Genomic DNA, 12,924 nt, shown 5'->3' on the forward strand with positions numbered 1-12,924 from the left:
TTGGCTTCTAGTCTAGTTTACAATCCTGGTATTCCCTGGTGTTCTTTCCTCCATGTATTAACTGGGTTTAGCCCAGCATAGCTAAAGTACAGATTAGAGTCCAAGAATTATTCTGAATTGCAGCAGGATATAATTGGAATGAAAGGGTGGGTAGGTAGGTACGTAGATAGGTAGGTAGGTAGGAAGGGCTGGCCAAGTGTTTCCACCTACTGAGGCTGTCATACCGTAAGACAAAATAAATAACACTAAAAACAGAGAACATATTTCAAAAGCTTTCGAGTGAAATGAACCGTACAGAGAAATGGAAAGATTCTTAAGGAAAACCACTTGAGAAATAAATATATTGGGGATGAAGCAAAAGCAAACCAAACCAGTATCATATACTTGACAATTAACCAATCTCTTGATGGTGTCCATAAACTCATACACACAACCGGGAACACAGAAACATTTAATCAGTTTTTCTATGATTTCCATTCACCTTTGGAATGTGAAGACTAACAAACTTTAAATACATGAAATTGACCAAAAGCACTGGTCACCAGGACTTCTGGGCAATTTGTTCAGCACTGAATGATGACCAAGAGCCTCTATAACTCTTACAACCACGCACACTTATTTTCATCTTTGAAATAAGGCACTTGGTATGGGGTAAAAGTCTTCTTTCCATCTATATCATTCAAACATTTTAACCATTTTAACTATCTTCTTTGCAGTTATGAGGACAGTATACAAAAATAGGATTAAAAAACATGCAAAAACACCATAACTATAATCAAATATAGAAGATAGCACATGCAACAGACCAGTATTATCCTACCACCCAACTGAAAAGTTTTTAGTGGCACCAAACGATTATGATGTTGGTGGCCCAACAGAGACAGCCCTTCCTCTTGCTACTATAACCAAACCCATTGGAAAAAAGCTTCATGACAATCTTAAATAATGAACCAGCTAACAGAAATGCATTCCTGCAATTGACTGAGACACAGACTGCCCAGGGCTCTGAAGCAGGCACAGCTTCTTGGAATAGAAACTGATAGGGAGGTCATGTATGAGGTAACCCAGTTCCATCTGACCATTCTTAGATCCATGTCATATAAAAGTCCTGATTTCTAGTAGCAACTCAAAACCTGAGAAGAAATTATAAAATTGCAAATACAGTAATTGTGGAGAAAAGATAGCAGTCAATGTTTAATTGCCAGTGTTCATCCTTCCTATATACATTAATCCAGAATTATGTGTACTTTATTGCATCAATTAAACTGTAAACAATATTGTAATATTAAATAATAATAATAATAATAATAATAGTAAATACTCTTATTTCCTCAGCTGATGAGGAGCAGGCAGGTTTCAAATGGGAATCTTCCAAATAATTTGAAGGTAATTTAAAACATGTTTGCTTATGATCCTTCAAACCAAAATTGAAAATTAACTGCTACACTATTGTCACTCATGGAAAGTAAGGCTGTTACTCTGTTAAAGAAATTGATAAATTAATGAATGCCTAGATTAAATTTTCAGATGTAAAAATAGTAATTCTGAAAAAAGCTCATGTTTTTTTATATTCAGAGGAGACAGACACCCTCTTAAAGATGGTGCTTGACATCTGTAGAGTTTTTAAAGTACTAGGTATTTTAAGAATTCCCATTCTAAGGGAGGGGAGAGTGTCATCTTAATGAAATTCTTTTTTCTTAAAAACACTGGTAGTTGCAGTTCTGATGGAAATATGTAAAGGGGGTCTTTATAATGTCAATTCATCTATTCATTTTTTATTCACTTATCTATTTTTTTTCTTAAAATCTTGACTCACCAATCATTTAAAACATCAGTTTTAAACATTTCATCCTGTTGATATTACTAGTTTTCGAGAAATGAATTCATTTGATATGTCAATATTTTCAAACATATTTCATATTTGCCAGGTTTCATAATTGAATTTGTTGCAATCACAAATACACTAATACCATATAGAATTAAGTGTATCGATATTCAAAAATTAATTCTGTTAATCATGCAAAGTTTAGATGCACAAATAACTGCTTGAGTCATTTATAGAGCACTGAAAAGGAATAGGCCATACAGAAGTTGTGGGAGGGGGAGATGAGAGGCAGCATTGTATGTAAAGGAAGCACACGCATGTCTTGATACCCAGAAATCTGAATGTGACAGTCCAGTTGAGGCAGCATTTAAGTGAAATATACACATGTCTTGATATCCAAGAATTTGAATGTGTATACTTCCTCTGAATGTGTATACAGTCCAGTTGCATACTTTGGGGTAAGAATAAAAAGAAGGAGAAGCAACGCTTTATTGTGGGGGAGTGCTGTAGACTATCAGGCCAGGTAGAAGATTTGGACAATCTCCTCCTGGACTAGACAGAATTTTCAGGGAGGACAGATATAGTCATAATGGGAGATTTTTACTATATGAACATCTGTTAGAAAACCAACATAGCCAAGACTCCAAGATAGCCAATATTCCTCAGTGGTATTGCTAACCAGTTCATTTTTCAGGATGTTAAAAAAGAGACAAGTGGATTCCCTCTTCTTGATCTAATCCTAACCAATGGGGAAGAGCTGGTTGAAGAGACAAAAGCAATGGGGAAAGTAACTATGTCCGTTTAAGATACTACTGAAAGAGAAATAGGAGCATCATTTGGGGCCCTGTACTGTGCAACTTATTTATAAGTGAGTTGGATGAATTATTAAATTTGCAGATGATGCAAAAATAAGGAATAGCAAAAACCTTATAGGACAATATTTTGATTCAAGAGGATCCTGACAATGGAACAATGGGCAGAACCCCAAAAGATGCATTCTAGTAAGGACAAATATAACTTCCTTCATCTGGGTAGAAAACCCACAAGCATCAGTATAGAAAGGGGGTGTTCGTACCAGGCAGCAGCACATGAAAAAAGGATCTGAATGTCTTGGTGGATCACAAGCTGAACATCAGCCAACAGTGTGATGCAGCTGAAAAACAAGCAAATGCAATCATAGGCTACACCAGCAGATGTTTAATGCCATCCTCAAGAGAAGTTATTATCCCCTTTATTTTGCGTCACTGAGACATAGAATAGACACAGAAGAGTGTCCAGTTCTGGACACTGCATTTCAGGAAGGACACTTACAAACTGGAGCCTCTCCAGAGGAGACCAATCAGATGATAAAGAACTTAGAAGGAAATGCCTATGATGAAGCAGTGGGCATAATTAGTCAGGAAGAGTACAATGCAGGCAGACATAATAATTGTCTTTAAGTATCTAAGGGCTGTCATTCAGAAAGTGGAGCAGAATATTTCAGAGTTGTTCCAGAAGACAGGACAAGAAACAATGGGTTTTAATTGCAAGGGAGTAAATTTTGGCTGAACATTATAAAAAAAGCTTCTTAATAACAAAAGCTATTCAACAATGGAACTGCCTCATAAGGTGGTGGACTTTCTGTCATTGGAAGTGAGGTTGGATAGCCGTCTCTTGGAGATGTTGTCATAGTGGATTCCTGTACTAAATGAAGGGTTGGACTAAATGACTTCCAAGATACCTTCCAATCCTTCCATTTTATTCATTGGTGGTGGTGGTGGTGGCAGCAGTGGTGATGTTTTATCTTACTAATAGAAGCATTAATAGACTCTAAAAAGATCAGAGGCCCAGGAGTCCAGGACATAAATTCGCATATAGTAACCTAAAGGTATGTATTGCACATTTAAATTTTAAGCAATCAGCTTCATGCTCTTTGATCTAGGGAGTGCAGACAGCATTATGTAGGGCACAGATACAGACATAATTCCACAAGGGTATAAAAGGTTAGCATTCAGGGCTGTTATAAGCATTACTAAGGCACATTAAATAATTTGAACATTTGAAATTCACTGCAGAAAACATAGCTGTCTCAATTAGTCTTTAAGGCAGCACTGACCCTTGCTTGACAATTTTAAATACTTCAAAATTTTATTTTAATTTTATAGCATTTTCACCCCTGTGAAATTTTATAGCATTTTCACCCCTGCCTTTTTCCCCTTTCCAGGACTGACAAGACTGAATGTTAATTTTTGTACTTTATTTGTGTTTATGTGGTGTGACAGATTTCAGTTTTCCCACACTCTGAAACTTTTTCTGTGAAAACAATCTGGAAGCTTCATTGTAAAAAAATCCTAGTACTGTATCTCAGGCATTGTCTGGCCTGAACAGAACACAGCATTAAGTCACAAACATGTCTAATGACAGACTACCTCATCTCTCCTCGTGAGGATGATGTCTTGTACGTAGGAAAGCAGCTGAATCACCAGGATGGGTGGCACAGTAAGCCAGGACATGGGTTGCTAGTAGGCAAAAAAGCAAGTGAGCACATGGCAGCAAACCTCAACTCCTATTCCAGGAGATAATGAGCATGTGCTATTGTTTTTCCACCCTGCCACCCACCTACTCTAATTGGCCTGGAAGGGGATGGGGTGGGTGGCATGCCAGAACAGAGCAATGAACACTACTCTGATTTGGAAGTGGGAGAGGCAACTGGCAAATGAAGAGGATCAGAACAGCAGGTAAGGTAGAAAAATAAGCTGTGAAAAGTCAGGGGGGTCTATTTGTGGGCACACCCATGTACACTACAGTTTGTTTCTCACCCCTGCACATGTGTTTGGGCAACAATAGTGATTTTGCTGACCAGCTCTTCTCCACCCCATGCCAAAGTAGCTTGTTCTCCCCTCTCTTGCAGAAATGCCAGTCTGTGGAAAATCTAGGTTTTAATGCAGCACGATCCAAAACGGAGCAAACAAGGCAGACAGTAAAAATCCAAATCTGAAATCATCCCTTGTTTTTCATGTTATATTGTCCATGTCCCTTGCTAAATTATTTTCATAATTATAATAAAAGTCAGACAGGCACACTGATCATTTGTGGCAGAGCAGCTATTTTAAAAGCTCTAACCATTCTGGTCTCTGTAACTCTAGCCACATGTAGTAAAATGAAGACTCTCAGTGCCGCTCCCCACTGAACTAGGAAGAGAGAAAAAGCACAGTAGGAGTAACTTAACTAATTTAGTCTTTAACTGAACAGTGATAATATTTTCAATATGGGCTGGTAGCCCAAATGCTTCAAAATCTCCTCCTGCATTAGATTTAGGATCTTGGAATATCAGAATATTCCATATTAGATAGTCATAAATGTAGGAATGTATGGAATAAGGAATCAGAATATTCAATATGTCAATATTCAGTATATCAATGAAGTTACACTTTACTACCTGTATATTGTATCAATTATAGAATAATATTTTTGTTGAATTAATCATAATTTTAACTACTCTGTGTGTGTGTGTGTGTGTGTGTGTGATTTATTTATTTATTTTTCAAATTTCTATTACTGCCCATCTCCCCCAAAAAGGGGGACTCTGGGCGGTTTACAATAAATCAAGAATTAAAACCATAAAAATATAAATTACAATATAACAAACCAGTAATTTTATTATATTTTAGATCTATATTTATTGATTATTGATATTATTTACATTTTTATCGAATTCTAAATGTTTTATTGTGAACCGCCCAGGGTCCCCCATGTGGGGGAGATGGGCAGTGATAAAAATATGATAAATAAATAAATAAATAAATAATAAAAATAAAATAGATACAGAATCCAAGGGGCGAAGATCTTATTCACTGGGGAGAGGTCCACGGTGCTAGTCACCCCCAAGAAGAACTGTTGCCCCTCCCACCCCAGGCGAGGTGGCAGAACCAGGTTTTCAAGTTCTTCTGGAAGGTCAGGAGCCTCCAGGGGCAGAATGTTCCTTGAATTGGACCCAGAAGCAAACTGGCACCCAGTGCACTCACGCAGCAGTGGTGTCTCATGTACCGATCTTGGGGCACCAATAACTGCCCGCACGGCCGCATTCTGGACCAGCTGAAGCTTCCAGATACTCTTTGTCCTAACAGTCAGGAAACCACGCTGAGACGAGGAATAGATCTCTAGTGTTTATTACTGCTACATAAGACAGAAAATCCTAACAAACTGAAGAAGCGTGGGGAAACCCGGACAGATAAACCCCAAAAGTCAAGGCGGGTCTGTTCTGTGTCTCTTTGAATGGCTGCTTATCTCCTCAGTACTACGCATGCATTTTCCCCCCTGGATAGGGCCCCCCTCCTGCTCACCATCAGTGCTCATGACACACTTCAAGGGTAGCCCCATGTAAAGCACATTGCAATAGTCTATGAAGGAGATGACCAGGGCATGAGTGACTATTCAGAGGGCATCTCTCAATCCAGGAAAGGGCGTAACTGGTGCACAACACGAAGTTGCACAAAGGCCCTTCTGGCCACCACTGCCATTACGTATATGTATATGTATATGTATATGTATATGTATATGTATATGTATATGTATATGTATTTATTTATTTTCTATCCCACCTTTATTATTTTTATAAATAATATATAATACCTGTACATTTTGGGAGGATGAAACTGATGGATTCAGCTTACATTTGAAGTTGAGACCCTCAGAATGAGATAATGTGCTACAGAGGCACAGCACGAAGTTGAGCAAAGGCCCTCCTGGCCATGACTGCCACCTGCTCTTCCAGCAGGAGTCGTGAGTCCAGGAGGACCCCCAGATTCCACACCAGGTCTGTCTGGGGCAGTGCAACCCCATCCAGAACCAAAGATGACAATTTCCCAGATACCGAGGAGCCATTAATCCACAGCCACTCCGTCTTACCAGGGTTCAGCTGAAGCCTGTTATTCTCCATGCAGGCCCCCTGGCACCTGGAGAGGATGGCCACAGCATCACTTACTTCACCCGGGATGGAGATGTATAATTGAGTATCATCAGCATATTGATGATACCGCATCCTGTGGTGACGGATAATCTTGCTCAGCAGTTTCATGTGTATGTTAAAAAGGAGCGGAGAGAGTACCGAGCCCTGCGGTACCCCACAAAGAAGGGGCCATGGGCTGGATCTCTCGCTCCCTATCAACACCAATTGGGCCTGGCCCTGGAGGAAGGAGGTGAACCAGTGCAGAACCACAACGCCCAGCCCCAACTCCCTGACTTGCCCCAAAAGGATACCATGGTCGATGGTATCAAAAGCTGCTGAGAGGTCAAAAAGAGCAAGGATGGATGCACTGCCCCCATCCCACTCCTGCCAAAGATCATCCATAAGTGCGACCAATGCCGTTTCCATCCCATAACTATAAGTATGTCTGCTTCAAAGTAAGAGGCACTACGCCCTCCCTAAAGAAGGTACTGATTATCGCTCCAGCCAATGAGACTTGGCTGGCCATCCAAAGGAGCCAGGAAGTGCATGCCTCTAATCTGGTGGTGTTCAAACTACAGACAACCCTAACCACTTCTTCAGATTCCACAAGCTCAAATAAATCCCATTATTACTGTGGACCCGACCCTGTCCAACCCATGTACAATCCAGAGAGGAAGCAAGCGACTATCTGCAAAGAAACCCACAAAGTCATCCATGTGCCTGCACAAGCCTTTGTTCTGCCCATCTTTCCCTAGAGGGATCTAAGTAATCCCAAACAGACTGCTGGGCAGGAATCTGAAGACACAGTTAGGTGTAGTGAAAAATAAATTTATGACACCCAGGACACTTCATTCCACAACTAAGCCTTACTTATTTAAATGTTGATAAAATCCTGGAGATCTTTCCCAATTGTTTTAAACTTGGCATGGAATATTACATTTTTAATGCAAATTTCAGATGGACCAAATTTCAAATTTATTATTAACTGGCCAGGGAATAGCCTTTCCTGAACAAATATTTGCTGCTTTTGATTAGTTTTGTGCTTTGTGTCCTCTATCATACTGACTTCTTTCTTTTTAACTCAAGTTTTTAAGGTAATGACTACTAGTTTGATCCTTTCAAAGCTGTCACTGATTTGTATTCCCCAGAAACTACTGTCAGCTTGGTGGATAGCCTTCATAAGAAAAGACAAGAGCAGGTTTCTGTCCATTTTTCTAAATATTTGAGAATATAGGATTTCACTGAGCAAAGAATACCTCTCTTTTCTCAAGAACTCAAGAGGCTCTCTTTTATAACACCGAGCACTCCCAGAACACAGAATGGAAGAGCTATTGCTTGGATTAATAACCATTGGCCTATGGAGTTTCACTGAGAAAATATACTTGGATCTTTGGGGTTGAATCTCATTATGCTGATGTTACCCTAATCTTTCTCTCTTCGCCAGCTGCTGCCAAGTGCATATGAATGTCCAAATCATTCTCTTGATGCAACATTAAATAGGATATAGGAGAAGTTAAAAGTGTCAATCCAAATAAGATAAAGATACTATTACTCAGTAGATAAACTGACATGGATAGAGGACACATCCTGTTCTGAATAAGCTGTGTTTCCTCCTAAGGATCACAACTTTGGGGTTACTTCAGACAAAATGTTACTCCTGACATGTCAGATGGCTATGATGGTCAGTACTGATTAGTATGCCCATCCTAAAGAAGGGCTTATGCCTTAATCACCTTCCATTTGGCAAGACTGTAAGACACTTAATATGAGAGGAACTTTTGTGGAGTGTTCAGGATTTAGGACTAGTGCATAACATTGCTGCCAGGTTGGCATATACATTATTGAGCAAATCACTTCCGTCTTGAATCAGTGATACCAGCTGTTGCTAGAACTGTGCAGAACTTTGAAATGGTACTTCAAGTGAAGCCCCCCCGCCTTTAAAGTCCTTGTGGAACACCGCAGCATTTTGCTTCTAACCAGCAGAATTAAGTGGTCATGGTGCATTGCTTTGGTCATCAAAAGTAGCTTCTACTTTTGATGACCAAAGCCACTTATCTCAAAGCAATGCAAATCTTACAGGAAGATTGGCTCTGCCTTGATGCTTCTTGGAGGCAAAATGATGTGACTTCATGAGGTGAAGAATCTTATAAAGGCAGGTTGGCCACAATCCAAATAGGCCTATTGCCAACTGGCCTCTGGGCACTAGCAACCTGCTGACTATTACCTATAAATGATTTGGGCCAGAATATCTGAAAAGCCTCCTGCTATCCCACCACCAAAAGAGACTAAATGAGTGGGAATACAAGACAAAACATTCTCTTAGATGGGATTAGAATGGTACCTTCCTTTAGTTTAGGTGAACTGCTAACATTTATTTTGCTCTACATGGCCTTTAAGCTATATAAAATATAATAGCTTTGTTTCTTTAAAGAACTGTATTTCTTGTGTTTTTAATTTGCATGCCTGTGCACATACGTTTTTGATTCTTACATTATTGTAAAGCTTTACATCGTAAGTTGCCTTTGTGGACCATTCTGGGCTAAAAATTGGTCACCTCTGCAATACAAACTTGGCAAAAATAAAACAATTATTGTTTCCCTGTAGTTGTCAACCAAAATTAACTGTATGCAGAAACTGCACCCAATATGCATAGCACAACTAAAAGAAGTATTTCTAACATTATCTTGCAATGGATATACAGTAAACAGGCCATTAAGAATTCAGAAGAATTCTAAAAAGTTCCTGAGATTAGGCAACATACATCTTTGTTTCAATCCAATTAAGGCAGACATTCGAATTCAAAAAATAGGAAGAATTTGGGGAACAGTAAGATAATCTCTACCTTCAGAAAGGGATCAATAATGTGGTAAAATGTTGGTCTCCACTGACCAACAGAGCTATTTCATTTCTAAGGAAATTATCACTGCTAGGTAGAGGTAGATTTAAGAAACACAAAATCCTTTGTCAGAAACTCCCATTTTCCAGCAGAGATTCTCCCATCATAAGCCAGTAAATAACAAATATGAATGGAGGACATTCTGAACAGTCTCAATAGTATGTCAGCATATGTATTCTTCCCTTTCTGCACTCCAAGAGACTCCCTTGAACAATCATAACTGCAAACTCCCAATAGGGGGAATCAATTCTACTGTTGTTTTCATGCATACATTTCTGGCTAAAGAAAAATGGAGATGTCACTACCAGGTTTTTTACACCTAAGCCGATCCAAACTTTAATTCCAAATGCATTTGTTACAGCTAATGCATCAAGTCCAGTTTAGAGGCACCTATGATATAATTAAATTCCAGGCTACATCCAAATAATTTGTTATACAATCAAACCCAAGGACAAAAGCGGTACACACAAAGGGGGCACTAAAATTACTCCATCTTAGTTCTTTATTGCAATACAATACAAGTTGATGTTCATTTTCCAGATGACATCATGGTCTATAGAATATACAAGCAATCTAAAATACTGGCTGTCAGAAAACAAAGGACATGGATCAAATCTCATCTTCCCAGAAGGCCCGGATGTACGACCAAATAGTAGAAAATTTATCCTGGAAAAGAAATGCTGCTTTGTAACCCCTCAAAGGTACAAACATCAGCATGTAATGAAACTGTAAAAATAACAATTTCTTCACATCAACATATCTGAGAGGGGTTTGCAGGCAACTGTATTTTAGAGCAATGCAAAAATTACTCAGTTTCACAATATATTGTTCTGATAAATATATTGTGAAATCACAATATATTGTCTACTGAAATCCTGTAGATTCTCACAACTGAAATATTTTGATTTCAGATTTTTAAAATTCAATCTGAATTAATTTGAACTAGATAGGCCTATACATAAAAGTGGCAATCTGCCCAGCTGTAGATCCGTTGTGAATAGCAATCTTCTGTTTTACTTTGGACTTTAACAGGATGCAACAAAATAGAGTTCCTTTGAGTATGCTAAGCTAAATAAAGGAATAACACTCATGACAAACAACAAAACAGCAGCAGCCTGAAGCCACAAGAGAGAGGTTGCATCACCTCAGTGATAGTAACACAGTAGATGCAAGATTGTAAGGACAGCTGATTTACCTTTAAAAAACACAAGAGAGATTGAAAGGCACTGTTTGCCTCTCTCTATAAACATCAAGTTGGCCCTGAAAAATGTTCTTCCTTCTTTGATTCCAGTGTGAAGAATGGATTTGTAGGAAAAGCAGCTAATGCAATTTATAGGCACACCTGACAGATCACTTTCTGTCCTAATAAAAGTAGAATATCCACTTCTTCCATACCCAGACATCTATCTGAAGGGACTGGCAAATAGGTATCCTTCCTAGATAGTTAATGGTAGAAAGAACAGAAGCATGGAGAGAAGAAACAGCAGCTACTCTTCCCTAGGTTTAAGTCCACCCTGAGTTAGGTGACTTTGTCTAGTCTCTCTCTCTCTCTCTCTTCCCTCCCCCCACCCCAACCCCTCACAGCACTGGTATTATGAGGAAAAAGTGGAGGAGGGGGAAACATGTACTCTGCCTTAAGCTCCTGGAGGAAGGGCAGGATATAAGTCTAACAAATTAATTCTTCCATTCATTAAAGTGTAGGATATGGATGCCCGGACAATTACAGCCAGAGGCTTTTATCTGTCTTCCATCAATCCCTTTTTTCCAAGGTTTATAAACAGTAACTACTCCACAGAAGAACTGCATGTAAGACAAAATAACTCACACACTCTAATACAGAAAATATAGAAACCCCCGTCTTTGCAACTGGAGAAGAAAATCTAAACATCTGGGCCGCTGCATCTTTATGGCGGGTTGAAAAGAAGAAGCTGAACCGTTGCTATTGGCGACATTGAATTCCCGCCCGTTAATGAGAACAACGCCAGGTAGGGCCAAGACTTGGGGCGCTGCAAAGCAGGCTCCATTAACAGTCACTGGAGGAAGGGGAGGGAAGAATTCCTCTCCAAAGCAAATTGACCGTCTTCGTGCCCCAAACGACCCAGCAAGGGAAGGATTAAATTGCCGAAAGCAGGCACCAGAACCACCCATCGACTGAGTAACTGAGAAGCACATCTTCCCTTCAAGTCTATTGGGCGACCTTTCTTTGCCCCCTTTTAAAGGTTCCCCGGACCAAAAGACATCGGTCCCTCTTCCAGCCTCTCCCGCCTTTAAAAGATGGAGCTCCTCAGCGTACCTGCGACCCAAACAGTGAGGAGAGGAGAGGAGAGGGAAGGGGAGGAGAGGACAGGGGAGGGGAGGGAAGAAAGCGCGGTGCCATCCTTTCATGGCATCACCGCCTGGCTTCCTAGCACATTAGCTCCGCCGCAGAGCTGTGTATCTGACCTCCTCCCGCTAATGCACGCAACCCCTGCTCGGAGAAAGCGGACTGCCATTACCTGCCGCCAGCGAGGATCAGATTGCTGCAGCGGAAGAGGGGCATCATCGCTCAGCCCAGTACAAAGCACTGTCCCTCGTCTCGCTCCCCCTCCTCTCTCAGCGCTGCCGTGGATGGCATCCAAACGCCCATCTATGGGCCATTTTCCGGGGCGCCTCCTGGCACATGCCCGGCACAGCTTCTCGTCGAGAAGGAGACTCTCGAGTCTTTCACGCCCAAGAAGACAGAACACAACACCGCCAGTCCCCGCGGGAGAGACGCAGGAGGGAAGGAGGGAGGGAGGGACCGCCGGCGGCGGCGGCGGCGGCGGCGGCACCGTCAGAAAAGCTCAAAGAAAAGGAGGGGCAAGCTTGGTTACCTTTCCGCAGGGTCCAGAGGAGCGAGTCCCGCAACGCCGCGCCCGCCCAAGCCAGAATCCAGGGAGAGGCCGCCCGCACGGCGGGCCGTGCTGTACTCCTTCGCTCCCTCCGCCTCGCTCGCCGCGACGGCCAGCCTTGCGTCCTAGCGCGCGCGCGCGCGCCCCCCACCGCTGCGGCTGCGCTCCACTCAGTGCTCAGAAGAGCCGCTGCAGCGCCGTCGCCGCCACCTGTCCAGGCACGGCGAGCCCCCGGTCACCGCCATCACCGCAGCCGACTGCCGGCGGGCTCCGCTCCAGCGGCCCCTCTCCTCCTCGTTCTTGGCCAACTGGAGCTCTGGCTGGCGCCGCCCCTCCCCTTCTGGACGAGAGACCGCCGGGCCGACGAGCGAGGGTCTACGGAGCCCTAAGCGGTGGACCAGCGGAC

General features: G+C 41.6%; 1 protein-coding gene across 1 annotated transcript in view; it reads right to left on the reverse strand.

Moving 5' to 3' along the window:
- Positions 1–12,617, reverse strand: part of ADGRL3 (adhesion G protein-coupled receptor L3) — a 575,448-nt gene extending 562,831 nt beyond the window's left edge. The window contains exon 1 of the mRNA XM_063294636.1: positions 12,501–12,617. The gene's annotated coding sequence lies outside the window, so the exon portion shown is untranslated. The remainder of the gene's footprint in view (positions 1–12,500) is intronic.
- Positions 12,618–12,924: the final 307 nt, after the last annotated feature.

This window comes from Candoia aspera, chromosome 2 (assembly GCF_035149785.1).
Source record: "Candoia aspera isolate rCanAsp1 chromosome 2, rCanAsp1.hap2, whole genome shotgun sequence".
Classification (NCBI taxonomy): Eukaryota; Metazoa; Chordata; class Lepidosauria; order Squamata; family Boidae; genus Candoia; species Candoia aspera.